General features: G+C 34.0%; 1 pseudogene; it reads right to left on the bottom strand.

Annotated features, from left to right (window-relative positions):
* Positions 1–6,680: 6,680 nt before the first annotated feature.
* LOC18042201 lies at positions 6,681–14,798 on the bottom strand (annotated as a pseudogene).
* Between the last annotated feature and the right edge of the window lie 907 nt (positions 14,799–15,705).

Here is a 15,705-nt window from a genome sequence, read left to right as displayed (position 1 = left end):
ACTTGCGTAACTCATAGCTTCAGCCCAAAACTTTTTATTTAAATCAGCATTAGATAACATACATCGTACCTTCTCCAGTAAAGTACGATTCATACGATCAGCCACACCATTTTGTTGCGAAATATGTCTCACCGTGAAATATCTTTTAATACCCCCGTTCTAACATACTTGCAAGAATGGATCAGAAGTATATTCACCCCTATTATCATATCGTAATACTTTGATCTTTCTGCCAGTTTGAGTGTCCACCAGTTTCTTCCATCTCACGAAAATCTCTAGAACCTCATCATTTACTCAGGTGGTGTACACCCACACACGTCTAGAGAAATCATCAACAAATGTAACAAAATAATGGCTTCCACCAATTGATGAAGTCTTGGTTGGTCTCCATATATCACTATAAACATATTAAAAGATCTCACGAGTATCGTGATTAGCCGTGCCAAACTTGACCCTTGTTTTCTTGCCTACCACACAATGCTCATAAGACTTTAATTTACAGGTTTAAGTACCTTTTAAGAGTCCATGTCCCATCAGAGTTTGCAAAGACTTTTCTCCAGCATATCCCAATCGTACATACAATAGCTTGGTGGTATCACTGTGTGCCTCAACAGCATTTGTTTCATTAGTTGTACTTCCCTTCAAATAGTACAGATTGTAACGCCAAACCCCTTACTGAATAACCATAGCCCCATGTGTAAGCTTTATTGTGCCATTTTCTTAATAACCTTGTAGCCTTTAGCTTCTAGAGCACCCACAAAAATTAGTTTTTTTTTTTAAGTTGGAACATATCTAACCTCTTTCACTTTTCTGGTCATTTCATCAAACATTTTGAGCGAATTGTTCCTATCCTCATTGTGCGACAAGGTTGATCATTCCCCATCACAACTGCATTAGATTTCAGAGTACGAAAATTCATAAACCATTCCTTAATAGGACACAAATGATAGGTTGCTCCAGTATCAAGTATCCACTCGCTCGAACTAGCCACGTATGCTGCAGGAGTAATACTTAGTGAATAATCAGAGTCCTCATCTTTACGTGCCATGTTTGCTGGTACTGGTTTCTTACCATCTCTCTTTTGAGGCTTTGGACAATCTTTCCTCCAATGGCCCTTTTCATGGCAAAAGGCACACTCATCTCGAGCTATATTTCTGCTTTTCAATTTAGATCGAGAATTCTTTCCACCATGCTTCTTTTTTTTCTCCATCGTCCTTTCTCTAGCAAATAAAGTTTCAGACGATACTCTTTCGGAATGTTTATCATTATTCCGAATTTTTAAATTGGTCAATGCTGTGCAAACACCTTTGAAGATGATCACGCTTTTCCCATATATCAAGGTAGTCACAAAATAGCTATATTCCTCTGGTAGTGAGTGTAACATAATCATAGCCTTGACTTCATCCTTAATATCTTCACCAACATTCTTCAAATCAACAAGTAACTTTTCAAATCTTGAGACATGATCATGCATTGACACCACACGCTTCATTTGAAAGTCATATACTTGGCTCATTGCATGAAGGCGATTTTCAGGATCTTTCAGTAGTTACTTCTCCTCCAATGTACGCCACAAAGTCATCGCACACTCCTCATCTTTCACTAAGTATTTCACCTCCTTAGTCAAACAAGATTTGATCTGACCATAGGCTTTCTCATTCATACCCTAAGTTTCTTTATCATACAAGTGTCTTTTATTTTTCATAACAATATCGAGATCGATTTGAATAAGGGCATCCATAACTTCGAGCCTTCATATGCCGAAGTTGATTTTCCCATCAAACTTTTTAGCATCGATCTTTTGCCCTCCTATAACGAGTGTTGAATAGCGATTTAAAAAATCTCACCTCCCACCTGAAGTGTCTCCTGAAATAGTGTGGGTAGATCTCTCTCCCAAATTGTGGAAGTTTCACCTTCTACCATTTTCTCAACAAACTATTTCCACTTGAAAAACAGCCTCTATGATGTTAATTTTGCGTGAATAAATGCACCAGGAAAGTTCCCAGGAGAATAGAGGAGTCACAATGGTTCCACATAAAACTCATACTCCTTAGACTCTTATCGCTTTGTTGACAGAACTTTCCTAGACATGCAAAAATATACACTACTTACAATAGACTGTCTCCCAAGTATAAATGGTCGTCTCCACTGTATTCGTGAACAGGACCGTACATGAATAGTACCATATATAGGAATAGTATCGTATACAGAAATAGTAACGTATACGTGAACAATACCATATCCCCCTAAATACGAACCGTCGGCTCTGATACCACTTGTTGCACGTGGAATGCGGAATTAAGTGTACCAAATAATCACCAAAAAATAAAGGACACAAAATTTTACGTGGTTTGGCAATATGCCTACGTCCACGGGAGTAAAAGAAAAATAATTGTATTACTAACAATTATTATAGTACAAATTTAAGTAGAGAAACCTCACTTTTCCAGAATCCAAATACACCTAGTACTCTTACACACACTCTCAAAACTCTAGAATTACTTCACTTACAATTCCTCTTAACCTCTCAAAATTTAGGATGAAATGGAATGAAGAAATGCTCTCTATTTATATGCACCAAGCTTGCACCTAACATCCAATTTGCATGCAATTATTTCAATGATTTCGGCCACCATTTCTACCTTTTGAAAAACTCTTCAAATGCATCAAAAATGTCTTCATAAAGTTGCAAAAATTCTTCATTTTTAAAAGAAATCATGCGTGCGGTTCCTAACTCCTCCAAGTGTCAATTATGCATGTGGCTCACCTTTTTTTTTTTTCAACCAATTTGAATAAACAAATCACCAATTTTGACTTTTCAACAAAATCCACTTCCTTTCAGCATAATGAAAATTAATCTATACTGTTTTTTCTGTTTTCTTCGCTTAGAATCAATGTCTAGGTCAGCCTTCAATACATAATTTGGTAATAATCCCTTTTTAATTAGAGTCACAATACCGGCTTTCAAAGTACCATTTTCACAACAAGAACCCTTTGTAACTGCTTTTTCCAATATGGTTAATAGTGCTTCTTCTTCCTTTGTAGTCCATAGCTAGGTCCTTTACTTTTAGAATATGTTCCTTTCTTTGCACTATCAATTCCTGTTAGAATTCGCACTCTTGCAAGTATGCTTTCGAGCTAATATTTGTTGATTAATCAAGGAGTAATCAGCGAGAACAAGTTTAAAAGCAGGAATGCCGAAGCATAAAACATTAAAAATTAACATGTTACACCATTAAAGAAACAACACAAAAACAAAATAATCCTTAAACAGAAATATAAACGCATTTCATTACATAGAGGAAACAAATTTGGCAACTCCAAAATAAAATCATGAATTACTCAATTACTTACCTTGTGGGAAGCTGCTGTCAAAGTAAAGCTACTCAATAATTACAGCACTCCAAAAATACAATAAAGAGGGATAATCACTAATTTTGCAGTAATGTTGATTCAAGATCAGCGTTGACACCGATCAAGAAACTCCACAATCAATTCTAAACTCTCTAAACTTTGATTAAAGAAACTTATCACAACAACACACTCAGAATACACACACAGAAACAATCAACCAAAGGACTCAAAGTTAAGTGGTTCAACTGGAGCAGTCTACATCCACTGAAGAACATAGCTGCAGTTTTTATTTCATTCACTGATTACAAGATACAAGCTTTATGAAGAGATACAAGTTATTTATACAACCCCTTAGAGAATTCTGGAAAAAGATTCCCTCTACACCAGCTGTGACCAGGGTCTGTTTCTACTGAACTCCCCAGAGATTTGCCACTCCAATTAACAGCCTCTTAACGACCTTAGACACATGATAAACTTGTGTTGTAAATAAGTAGTCTCAAAACGCTCCTAATGACTGTCGTTTCATGCAAAGCTGTATAAGTTCATGCACGTGATACACACATGCTTCACTTAAAGCGCTCAGCTGATTTGTCATCTGCAATATCATCTATTCCAACGACGTGTCACTTAGCCAAGCAACAGATTAAGCAATCAACACTTAATCACAAACTGACAAGTTGATACTTTCTTTAAGATTCAGTTTTAAAGCTCACACTTCAACATTCTCCACCTTGAGCTTGAAAAACCTCCTGAACTTGCTACTCTTCTCTTCATCCATCTGGAATTCATCTACTATAGATACTAGCTAAGTTCAAACAGAACATGAACTTAGCTCCTGGTATAGCCTTGGTTAACATATCTGCAACATTATTATCTGTATGGATTTTCTGAAGCTTTACGGTGGCTTTTGATACTTCCAACCTGATAAAGTGAAGCTTGATGTCAATGTGCTTGGTCCTTTCAAGGTGAGTTTGATTCTTGCTTAAGCATATAGCACTTTGGCTGTCACAATGAATCACCATTGATTTCTGCTCCACCCCAAGTTCCTTCAACATACCCTTTAACCATATTGCTTCTTTAATTGCCTCAGTAGTAGTATACTTAGCTTCAGTAGTTGACAGAGCAACTACACTCTGTAATTGTGCTTTCAAGTTTATAGTGCAGTTGTCAAATGTGAATAAATACCCTGTAAAGAATCTTCTCTTATCCAGGTCCCCTGCATAGTTTGCATCCACATAACCTACAATCAAACTATCATCTGTCCTCTGTCCTCCATACATTAATCTATATCCAGATGTTCCTCTTAGATACCTAAGTATCCATTTTACATCTTTCCAATGCTCTTTTCTAAGGTTTGTCATATATCTGCTTACTACATTTACGGCATATGCTATACCAAGTCTGGTGAGGACCATAGCATACATTAAACACCCCACAACACCTGCATAAGGAACCTTCATCATCTTAGATTTATCAGCTTCAGTTATAGGAACTGTTGTTCTGACAACCTGAAATGAGCTGGTAAAGGAGTTTGAACTGGTTTTGCAGTTCCTATTTCAAACCTATCAAGCACTTTGTTGATGTAATCCTCCTGTGTAAGAAACAAGCTTCTAGACTTTCTATCCCTGATCGGTTGCATTCCCAGTATTTTTTTAGCTGGCCTTAAATCCTCCATCTTATATTCACTTATGAGTTGTTGTTTCAAGAGATCTATCTGATACATGTTCTTGCTGGCAATAAACATATCATCTACATATAAAACCAAGTAGATCTTCTCCCCAGACATTTCTCTATAATACACACAACAATCCAGATTACACCTTTGAAAACAAAGCTTCAGCATGAAATTGTCAAACCTGAGATACCATTGCCTAGGTGACTGCTTGAGGCCATATAAAGATTTCTTTAGAAGGCACACATACTCAACTCTCTACTAATCAACAAAATCTTCTAGTTGAGTCATTATTATTTCTTCTTTCAGCTCACCATGGAAGAATGTCGTTTTGACATCCATTTGTTCAAGATGCATGTTGTTAATAGTTACAAGTGATAGAATCAATCTAATTGAGGCATGTCTAACCACATGGGAAAAGACTTCTATAAAATCAATACCCTCCTTTTGTGTATAGCCTTTGGCAAACAGCTTGGCTTTAGACCTTTCAGGTTCAACTCCTGGTATGCCTGGTTTGATTTTATATATCCATTTACATCCTACCACCTTCCTGTTATCTGGTTTCTTTACAAGCTTCCAAGTGTTGTTTTTGTATAATGACTTTATTTCCTCCTTCATAGCTTTAATCCACCTTTCTGAATCTCTACCTGAGACAGCTTCCTTGTAAGTTCTTGGTTCATCATTCTCTAGTTCATAAGCTGCTGTTAAAGCATATGCTATTAGGTGTGCATATACATATCTCTTAGATGCTTTAATCTCTCTTCTTTGCCTATCCCTGACAAGCTGGTAGTCTTGGATTTCTGTTTGTCCACCAGATGATTCACTGACATCCTCAGTCTCTTCCATCCTTCATTTGTTAATGAATCATGGTATCCCTGATTTAACTTTCCTGAAAACTCCACCTGCAGATATTGTCCTTGTGAGTCTGAACCTTCTTCTGAATCTCCAAGTTCTGTTGCATGTCTTTTACTCAACATTTCTAATTCATTGAAAACAACATCTCTACTATTGATGCACCTTGATGGTTTCAAGTCAGTACACCAGAGCTTATAGCCTTTCACACCTTTTAGATAACCTAAGAAAACACATTTCAATGCTCTGGGCTCCAATTTTCCTTGCTTTACATGTGCATAAGCAGCGCAACCAAAAATCTTCAAACCCAAATAATTTGCTGCCTTGCCTGACCAAATTTCTATTGGTTTTTTTAAGCTTAAGGCATTGGATGAACTCCTATTAACTAGGTAGCATGTTGTCATTAAAGTTTCAGCCTACAAGGTCTTAGGTAGCTTTGAGGGTATCAGCAAACACCTAACTTTCTCCATCAAGGTTCTATTCATTCTCTCTGCTAACCCATTTTTCTGTGGAGTATTAGTTACTGTTATATGTCTAGCTATACCATTCTGATTACAGAAACCCTCAAACTGCTGGTTCCAAAACTCTAACCCATTGTCAGTTTTTAGCCTCTTAACTTTCTTGCAACTTTGAGTCTCAACCAATGTTTTCTATTGCTTAAACTTCTCAAAGATCTCATCTTTTCTCTTCAAGACATACATCCAAACCATTCTAGAATAGTCATCTATAAAGGAAAGGAAATATTTTGCTCCACCTAGAGAAACTATCTGTGTTGGCCCCCACTGATCATAATGGATGTAATCTAAGTCCCTTTTGTGTTATGCACTGCATTTTTTAAACTAGTTCTAGAGGATTTACCTAGGACACAAACCTCATAGAACTCAAGAGACCCCAACTTATCATCCCCAAAGACTCCCTGTTTTTCTAACACTCTTAGCCCCTTCTCACTCATATGTCCCAGCCTTAAATGCCACATAAGAGTCTTATCTAAACCCATATTAGATGAGACACTGACATCACCTGTTACAGCAGTGCCTTGAAGCACATATAGACTATTGTGCATATTCCCCTTCATTACCACAATGGACCCTCTAATAACCTTCATTACATCAGATTCCATCTTAATGGAGCAGGCAAGTTGATCTAGAGTGCCTAGGGAAATTAGATTCCTCTTAAGATCAGGAACATGCCTTACCTCTCTTAGCTCTCTAATCATTTCATCAAAAATGTTAAATCTAATGGTCCCTAACCCAACTACCTTACATAGTGAGTTATTCCTCATCACCACCTCTCCTCCATTAAAAGGTTTATAGGTAGTAAAAAGACTTTAGTCAGGACACATGTGATATGAACATCCAAAATCAAGAATCCACTTACTATTTGTCTGAGTTTCAGAAGCCAAAAGTACACCAGTTGAGTCATAGCCTTCATCCTCAGATGCAACAGCAGCATCTGCTTTCTTTCCACGCCCTTCTTTGCTCTTGTTCTTTTTATCTGGATAGCCCCTCTTGAAATGCCCTTATTTTTTACAGTGGAAGCATTTCAAGACCTTATCCTTGGACTTAGATTTTCCCTTTTTCTTCCCTTTGTAGTTTTCTCTCTTCTCAAGGCTCCCCTTTGCCATCAGACCTTCTCCATCTTTTGTTTCTGCTTTCTTTGTGACTTCTTTGGAACTTAATGAGTCTTTTACATCTGCCATAGTTATCAATTGCCTCCCATATAGCAGTGTGTCAACAAAGTGCTCATAGGATAGTGGCAGAGATGATAACAGAATGATTGCTTTGTCCTCATCTTCCAATTTCACATTGATGTCTTCAAGATCAAGAATAATCGTGTTAAAATTGTCAATGTGATTTGCTAATGAGTTGCCTTCCTCCATTTATAGAGTATACAGTCTCTTCTTTGTACAAAGCCTCTTGGTTAGGGACTTCTTGGTATATAAATCTTCTAACTTCTTCTAGAGGCCTGCTGCACTCGTTTGATCTCCCACCTCCTTAAGTACCCCATCTCCAAGGCTCAAAATTAAGGTGTTGTGAGCCTTATCTATACCATCATGTAATTCTTCATCTGTGAGCTTGCTTGGTTTCTTTCTAGTTCTTGGCTCACCCAATGTCTCCTCTAAACCTTGATGAACCAACAATGCTCTCATCTTAAGCCTCCAAAGATGAAAATCGTTTTCACCAGTAAATTTCTCCACCTCAAACTTAGATGTTGCCATTTCTTAAATCAAATATAAGAGTTGTGGCTCTGATACCAATTTGTTGATTTAAGATCAGCTTTGACACCGATCAAGAAACCCCACGATCAATTCTAAACTCTCTAAACTTTGATTAAAGAAACTTATCACAACAACACACTTAGAATACACACACAGAAACAATCAACCAAAGGACTCAAGGTTAAGTGGTTCGGCTGGAGCAGCCTACATCAACTAAAGAACAAAGCTGCAGTTTTTATTTCATTCACTGATTACAAGATACAAGCCTTATGAAGAAGATACAAACTATTTATAGAACCCCTTAGAGAATTCTAAAAAAAGATTCCCTCTACACCAGCTGTGAACAGGGTCTGTTTCTACTGAACTCCCCAGAGATTTCCCGCTACAATTAACAACCTCTTAACGGCCTTAGACACGTGATAAACTTGTGTTGTGAATAAGTAGTCTCAAAACGCTCCTAAAGACTATCATTTCATGCAAAGTTGTATAAGTTCATGCACGTGATACACACATGCTTCACTTAAAGAGCTCAGTTGATTTGTCTTCTGCAATATCATCTATTCCAACGACATGTCACTTAGCCAAGCAACTGATTAAGCAATCGACACTTAATCATCAAATCGACAAGTTGATACTTTCTCTGGAATTCAGTTTTAAAGCTCACACTTCAACAAGTAAAGATTTGTCGTTACATTTAAGGATAGATGGGACGAGAAGTTAAAAAAAAAAAAAAATTAGCCAGTGATTCTCTTCTTTCAGAAGAACGCGAGAAGAAACAAAAGAATGGTAAGTATGAGTTGGACTCAATTAACGCTGAAAAGGGAAAGAAAAAATATAGAGACAAATCTTAATTATTGATGTTAAGATTCCTTGATCATTATTAATGATTAATCACATTATTATTATAACTGAATTAAGAAAAAAAATATATGTAATTTATTTCATTATTTATATTATAATTAACTAATTATATTTGCCACATCAATTTGTACAACATTATTTGTTTAAGTGTACAAAGAAAAATAATGATATAAAATTAATTAGTGCGAGTAATGATATGGCTCTTATATATCTTACAGACATTAAGTGGTTTGCAAATGATGATCCTAATAAGGGCTTCAAGCTTGAATTCTACTCGGACCCCAATCCACACTTCAAGAACTCTTATCTTGACAAAAGCCCATTCTTCAAAAAGCTACAGGGACGAAGATTGAACGGTTTCCAAGAAAATGCTCGACACATAAGCTCGTAAGAAGATAACCAAAGAATGGATTGAAGAATGCTTAGCCAATTACTAAAACTGAAGAGTGTGGAAGTTTTTTCAACTTTCTCAATGCGCTGCAAGTCCCTGAAGATGAAGATATACTGCAAGCAGCAGTGGATTCGCTTGGATTGGTGGAGCTAGTTGTATATGTTGCGCGGCATGGGAGTTTTCTTAGAATTGAAAGGAGTTGTTATAAGTTTTAAATTAAAACGATTAAATATCCTGAAATGATTATTGAAAGTACTTTCTGATACACAGCTGACCATTAGGCAATACATATATATATCTTTCGTTTCATTCAATATGGAGTACTGATGGAACAATATTGTCACAAGTAGAAGTATCTGTTGAAGTGGAAACTATATCACAAGACCCAATCTCATCACAAATTTGCTTAACATTGATATCTTTTTGTAATGCTTGAATTCGTTCTGAATTCGTTCCAGCTCCATTGCTACTTCTTTCATTGTAGGTCTTCTCTTTCCGCTCAAGTTTAAGCATCTTGTTGCGAGGTTAGCAATTGTCATGATTTCTTCTTTCTGGCCGACCTTTAGTGCTTGATCATCAAGAAAATCATACAGCCGGTTCTCCTCCATAGATAAAATAAAATAAGCTGCTAAACCTGTAGCTTCTTTAGACCCTGTTAAAATAATTGGTTTTTGTCCAGTTAAAAGCTCGACAAGGACAACTCCAAAGCTATAAACATCGCTTTTATCAGTGAATTGGCCTGAACGAAAGTACTCTGGATCCAAGTAACCAAAGGTCCCTTGTACTTTTGTGGTCACATGAGTTTGATCAATAGCAATAAATTTCGAAGTCCCGAAGTCTGCTACTTTTGCCTTATATTTTTCACCCAAGAGTATGTTTGTAGACTTTATATCTCGATGATAAATAGGCATGGAAGCTGCTGAGTGCAAGTAAGAAAGCGACCCCGCAACTTCAGTGGCAATCCGCAAACGCATTTCCCATGTCAGCGGAAACTCTTCATTTTGATCGTGAAGATATTGGAAAAGGGTTCCATTGGAGATGAATTCATAAACTAATAATGGAACTTCAGTCTCCAAACAGCAACCCAAAAGTTTAACCACATTTCTGTGGTTAATTTGCAACAGAATAACAACTTCATTAATGAATTCTTCAAGCTTCCCTTCATGAACTATTTTGGATTTTTTTACGGCAACAATCCTTCCATCTGCCAACATTCCTTTATAAACGGTACCTTGGCCTCCTTGCCCGAGTATTCTATTCACATTGAAATGATCAGTGGCTTTGTCTAACTCCTTTGTTGTGAATAATTTGCATCTATCAATACTGCCGTCAAATGAAGTTAGCTGTTTCTGTAAAAGTAAACCACCGTTCCGTTTGAAGAACTTTTCTTTAAGCTTGATGTCCTCTCTTTTCTTTACCCAGATACGCAGCCACCAGACTCCAGCAAATAGAAAAGAACCCAAAAGACCCGAGCCAATACCTTCAACATTCAATTTGAATTTTCTTTTTTTTCAAGAATCAGAAGAATATGCAATTTTGACGTGCACATATAATAGGAATCAATATTATTATGAGACACACATATGGCAAGTATATAATGCTATTAACATTTGTTAATATCAAGAGCATCATGATATATACAAATGGCAGGAGTCAAAACCATTATGTGATGCATAGATCATAAGATTTAAGATCATTATTGTACATATAGCAAGAATCAAGACCATTGTGTCATTCACATATGGCAAGAATCAAGAACATTATGTGCACGTAAAATTTGGAAGATTAATCCTTTATAATGTTTGACAATTTTCTTTTCATGTTATTGAATTTCTTCTATTAATTGCTTTGGAGTCATGCATTCGGAAATAATAAGAGTTAAAAGTAAGTTTTCCATGAAAATACGAAATTGAGAAACTTTCTCTAACCAAAAACTCCACGATCAACATGAAAGGAAATTTTACCAGATTATTAAACTAATTAGGTAAATGAAATTTTATACATAGATATCAATATCTGACGTCTACCTGTCGCATAGTTCTCTTAATATTAATTTTTGAACATATCCTGATAATTAAAACGCAGTAGCAAACTCTAGACAAGCCATTCTCTCTTGTTTTATAAAAAGAGCCATGCCACTACTTCCGGAATATATATATATATATATATAATCCCCAATAGAGCCCCAAGCAAGCAGTAAAACTTGTTTATTTAGCAGAAGCTAAGTTGCCAAATAATTAGGATCTATTTTAGTGTAAAAACGTTAGGCATACCTAAACTGACGATTATGTAAACCTTCCGTTTGGGAGTAATGCAACGGTAGCCTCCTTCATAGTTTTCACAGAGCAAATTTTCAGAGCAAGTGGCAGTTCTATCCTCATACTCATCAATATCTGTCGTGAAAAAAATTAACTATAGAGTTAACAAGAAATTTCCTTCGGTGAAAGAGTTTTGTGATTCCATCACTAAGAAGATTTTTTCCGCTCCCTCTTCAAAATGAGAAAAGGAAAAAAAAAATCCGCTCTAAAACTAATTTACTTAATTGACAGAAGCTAAGCCGGTTATCTGGTACGTACTATTTACAAATTTTAGATCCAAAAGACAAAACTTAAGCCAAGCCTTAGAAACAATTAGAAATCACTTTAGCGATATGGAATTAAATTGACATTTGAAATTAATTTTAAGGTAATTTTCCTTGCAAGAACATCTAGAAACCCACTTCTATCAATTTCACAGTGAGATGTTGATTTATATTTTGCGGATTCACTGATTTCTAACTTGCCAACGGATGAATTGGAAATCCTCCAATCCAATATAACAGGAACTAGCCTCCAATTTTGAACATACCTTTAGCACTCTTAAAGTTGCCTTCAAACCAATCTCCAATTTTGAAAAACCTATATTAATGTCACTAATTTCGTTTAAATTATCATTTAAAGTCATATCAATTTATTTTATGGTGCGTTCACTCCCCGAATTAGGGAATCGGAATCCAGAATCGGAATGATTAACGGCGTTTACTTCGTAAATATGGAGCAGGAATCGGAATTAGAATGGTGGGGCCCACTACTATTTGGGAATGGGAAATGGGAGATTGATTCTCATGGGGAGGTGAGAATGAGTCTCTCATTCCCAGGATTGAACATTTTGCCCTCCCCAAAATTAAAAATGCCTACTTTGTTCTCTTTTATAATTAATTAATATATTATGATTAATTAATATATAAATATATTATTAACTATAATTATTAAAAATTATAGTTCTTAAATAAATAATCAAAATAATTAATATATTATTATAGTTAATTAATTAATATGCTATTATAGTAATTATCAATATTATTAATGTTATAATTAATTCATATATTATTATTAATTAATTAATATAATTATTACTATTAATTAATATATTAACATATTATTAATAATAATGATTAATTATTATTATTATTTTTGAATAAATCATCACAATAATTAATTTATTATTATTTTTATTTAATTAATTAATATATTATTTTTAATGAATTAATATAATTATTACTATTAATTAATATATTATTAACAATAATATATTAATAATTATAGTTCCTAAATAAATAATCACATAATTAATATCATTATTATAATTAATCATTTAATATACTATTATAATAATTATTAATATAGTTATTATAATTAATTCATATATTATAATTAATTAAATAATGTATTTATTACTAATAATTAATATATTAATATATTATTAACAATAATTATTAATAATTATAATTTTTGAATAAATAATCACAATAATTAATATATTATTATTTTAATTAATTAATTAATTAATATACTATTATAATGACTATTAGTATAATTATTATAATTAATTCATATATTATTATTAATTAATTAATATTATTAAATAAATAAATAATATAATTATTACTACTAATTAATATATTATTATATTATTAACAATAATTATTAATAATTATAATTTTTTAATAAATAATCACAATAATTAATATATTGTTTTAATTAAGTAATTAATATTAATATTATTAGTTAATATATTTTTATAATAATTGTTAATATAGTTATTATAATTAATTAATTAAATTTTTTTACAATTAATTAATATATTAGTTAACAATAACTATGACAATAATCTATTAAGTACTTTTTAGTAATTTGTTACAATCTAACTCATTCCGATTCTGATTCTGATTCCAAGACAAAGTAAACACATTAATGGCAATCCAGCTCATTCCGATTTCGATTCATACAGTTCAAGTAAACAACTTATTTTAATTCTTTTTGTCTATTCCCATTCCAGCCCATTTTGATTCTAGCCCATTCCGATTCCAGCTCATTTCAATTCCTGTTTAGTAAAAGCAGCGTTAAAGTTACGGCTTCTATTTCACAACAATTATGATTTAAAGCCTAAAATACCACAATACCGACTGGATCCTTAATTGACAAAAACCAAGCGTGCTTTAAGAATCCAACCCTGTCAAGCTGGCTCTAGTATCATTCATAACATTTTATCCCGAAATGTACTTAAGGAACCCAATCCGTGGAAAAGATTCCAAGCTTAGCTTAATTAAGCTAGAATATAATTTAACTAAGAAATTTACCTTGACAGCCGTGGAGATAGGGATTCCCATGGTATTTTTCCTTGCATGAACATCTTAAAGGCCCACTTTCATCACTTTCACAATGAGATTCGTCCTTTTCCAACTTGCCAAAAGATGAATTGGGAATCCACCAATCCAGTATAACAGGTACTTGATTCCAATCTTGAACAGCTTCAGCACTCTTAAAATTGCTTTCAAACTATTCTTTTTCTACCATAAATGTATATTTGCATTTCCCCTCCTCCTGGCTGCCGCTGCTGCTACTTGTTGCAGTATTTATGCTGCGTATAGAAATATTAAAACTTTTGAGAGCCCAAGGGACCCCTGCTTTGCAGCACCCAATTCCATTGCAGCTATCATCATCTGTCTTGTTTCTTGGATCACAAATAGACAAGCAACCACCAAGAATGAAGTCATGATCAGCTGGTGACATTGAGGCAAGGTTGTTGCAGCCGATGCCGGAGAATATATTGTCATGATAAGAGAAGTAAAAAGGGAGCTTCTCCAGGTTTACAAAACTTGCTTCTGTAATTTTATCCTGACAAGATCTGATCACTGATTGATTTACACTCATTGTGCTCTTTTCAAGAAAGAATTCAAGCACTTCCAGGTTGATAATTCTCAGGATTGGCTTATTGGATTTGCAATCTATTGCATAACGTTGATCAAAGTAACAATTTTCCCCAGTTCCGAATGGAAATGGAATTGTAACATTGTTTCCACAATTGGATGGACAATTTGGCTTTGTTAAATGTGGTGGTGCTTTAGCTATTGATTTTATTGGCCATGGAAGCAGCAATATTATAACTTGAAACAGCAACTGCAGATTCATTTTTCAATCAGCTGTCACCGTTTTTTGCTACTGGGGGGGCGGGTGGGGGGTAGGACGAGATTTTATCAGAGCAAAACAGAGCAGTTTCTCGGCTGCTTCTTAGATGCAGCAGCCCTTTAATTTACAGTCAAGTTGCACAGAACACTTGAAAATTAAAAAAGAAAAGCAATCCAATTACCAAAAAGCAATGGTTTCGCACGTGATGTGAAAGGTGCATCGAGACCAAAGTGACAGACTTTACACATTAGAGAATTAAACAAAAGATATTTAAATTCGATGCTGATGTTTTTAATTACAAGGCTGTGAAATTGTGGATATTGTTAGTTATTGACTATGTGCCTATTTGATATAATTTATCTCATCTCATAATTTTTTGTCGTAATTTTTGTTGTTGTTTGGTTGTTCTTATAGTAGAACTTTTAAAGTTTAAATAAGTTATTTTACTTCTATTAAAAAAAATTCAAATTTTGCATTTTTGGGAGTAGAGGTTAAATTTTTTTTTTAAATGTTGACATATATAAAATATCATCTACTTATTTGACAATTTTATTTTATTCTTTTGATAATATAACTTTAAAAATTTTCCTATTAAAGTAATTTTATGAATTTCTAATAAAACTCTCACTGACAACGAAATAACTAAAATTTTTTGTCTACTAACAAAACTCTATTTAAATAAGTTTTATTTGAAATGTTGTATCAAATGGAGTCTTATGTAATCAGATATCAATTGTACATTACTATAAACCATCAGCCAATTTTTCAGAAATTCCATTTTTAATTATAATTTGAAAACTTTTGCCTAATTTTTAGGCTTTTTCCGGATTTTTAATTTTATTTCTAGAATTCAAAATTGCATGCCATTTTTTTTGTTCTTTCTATTTCAGGCATTAGAAATTTTTTATAT

The sequence above is a fragment of the Citrus clementina genome, unplaced genomic scaffold (genome assembly GCF_000493195.1).
Source record: "Citrus clementina cultivar Clemenules unplaced genomic scaffold, Citrus_clementina_v1.0 scaffold_5, whole genome shotgun sequence".
Classification (NCBI taxonomy): Eukaryota; Viridiplantae; Streptophyta; class Magnoliopsida; order Sapindales; family Rutaceae; genus Citrus; species Citrus x clementina.
This window is presented reverse-complemented; position numbering and strand designations above follow the sequence as displayed.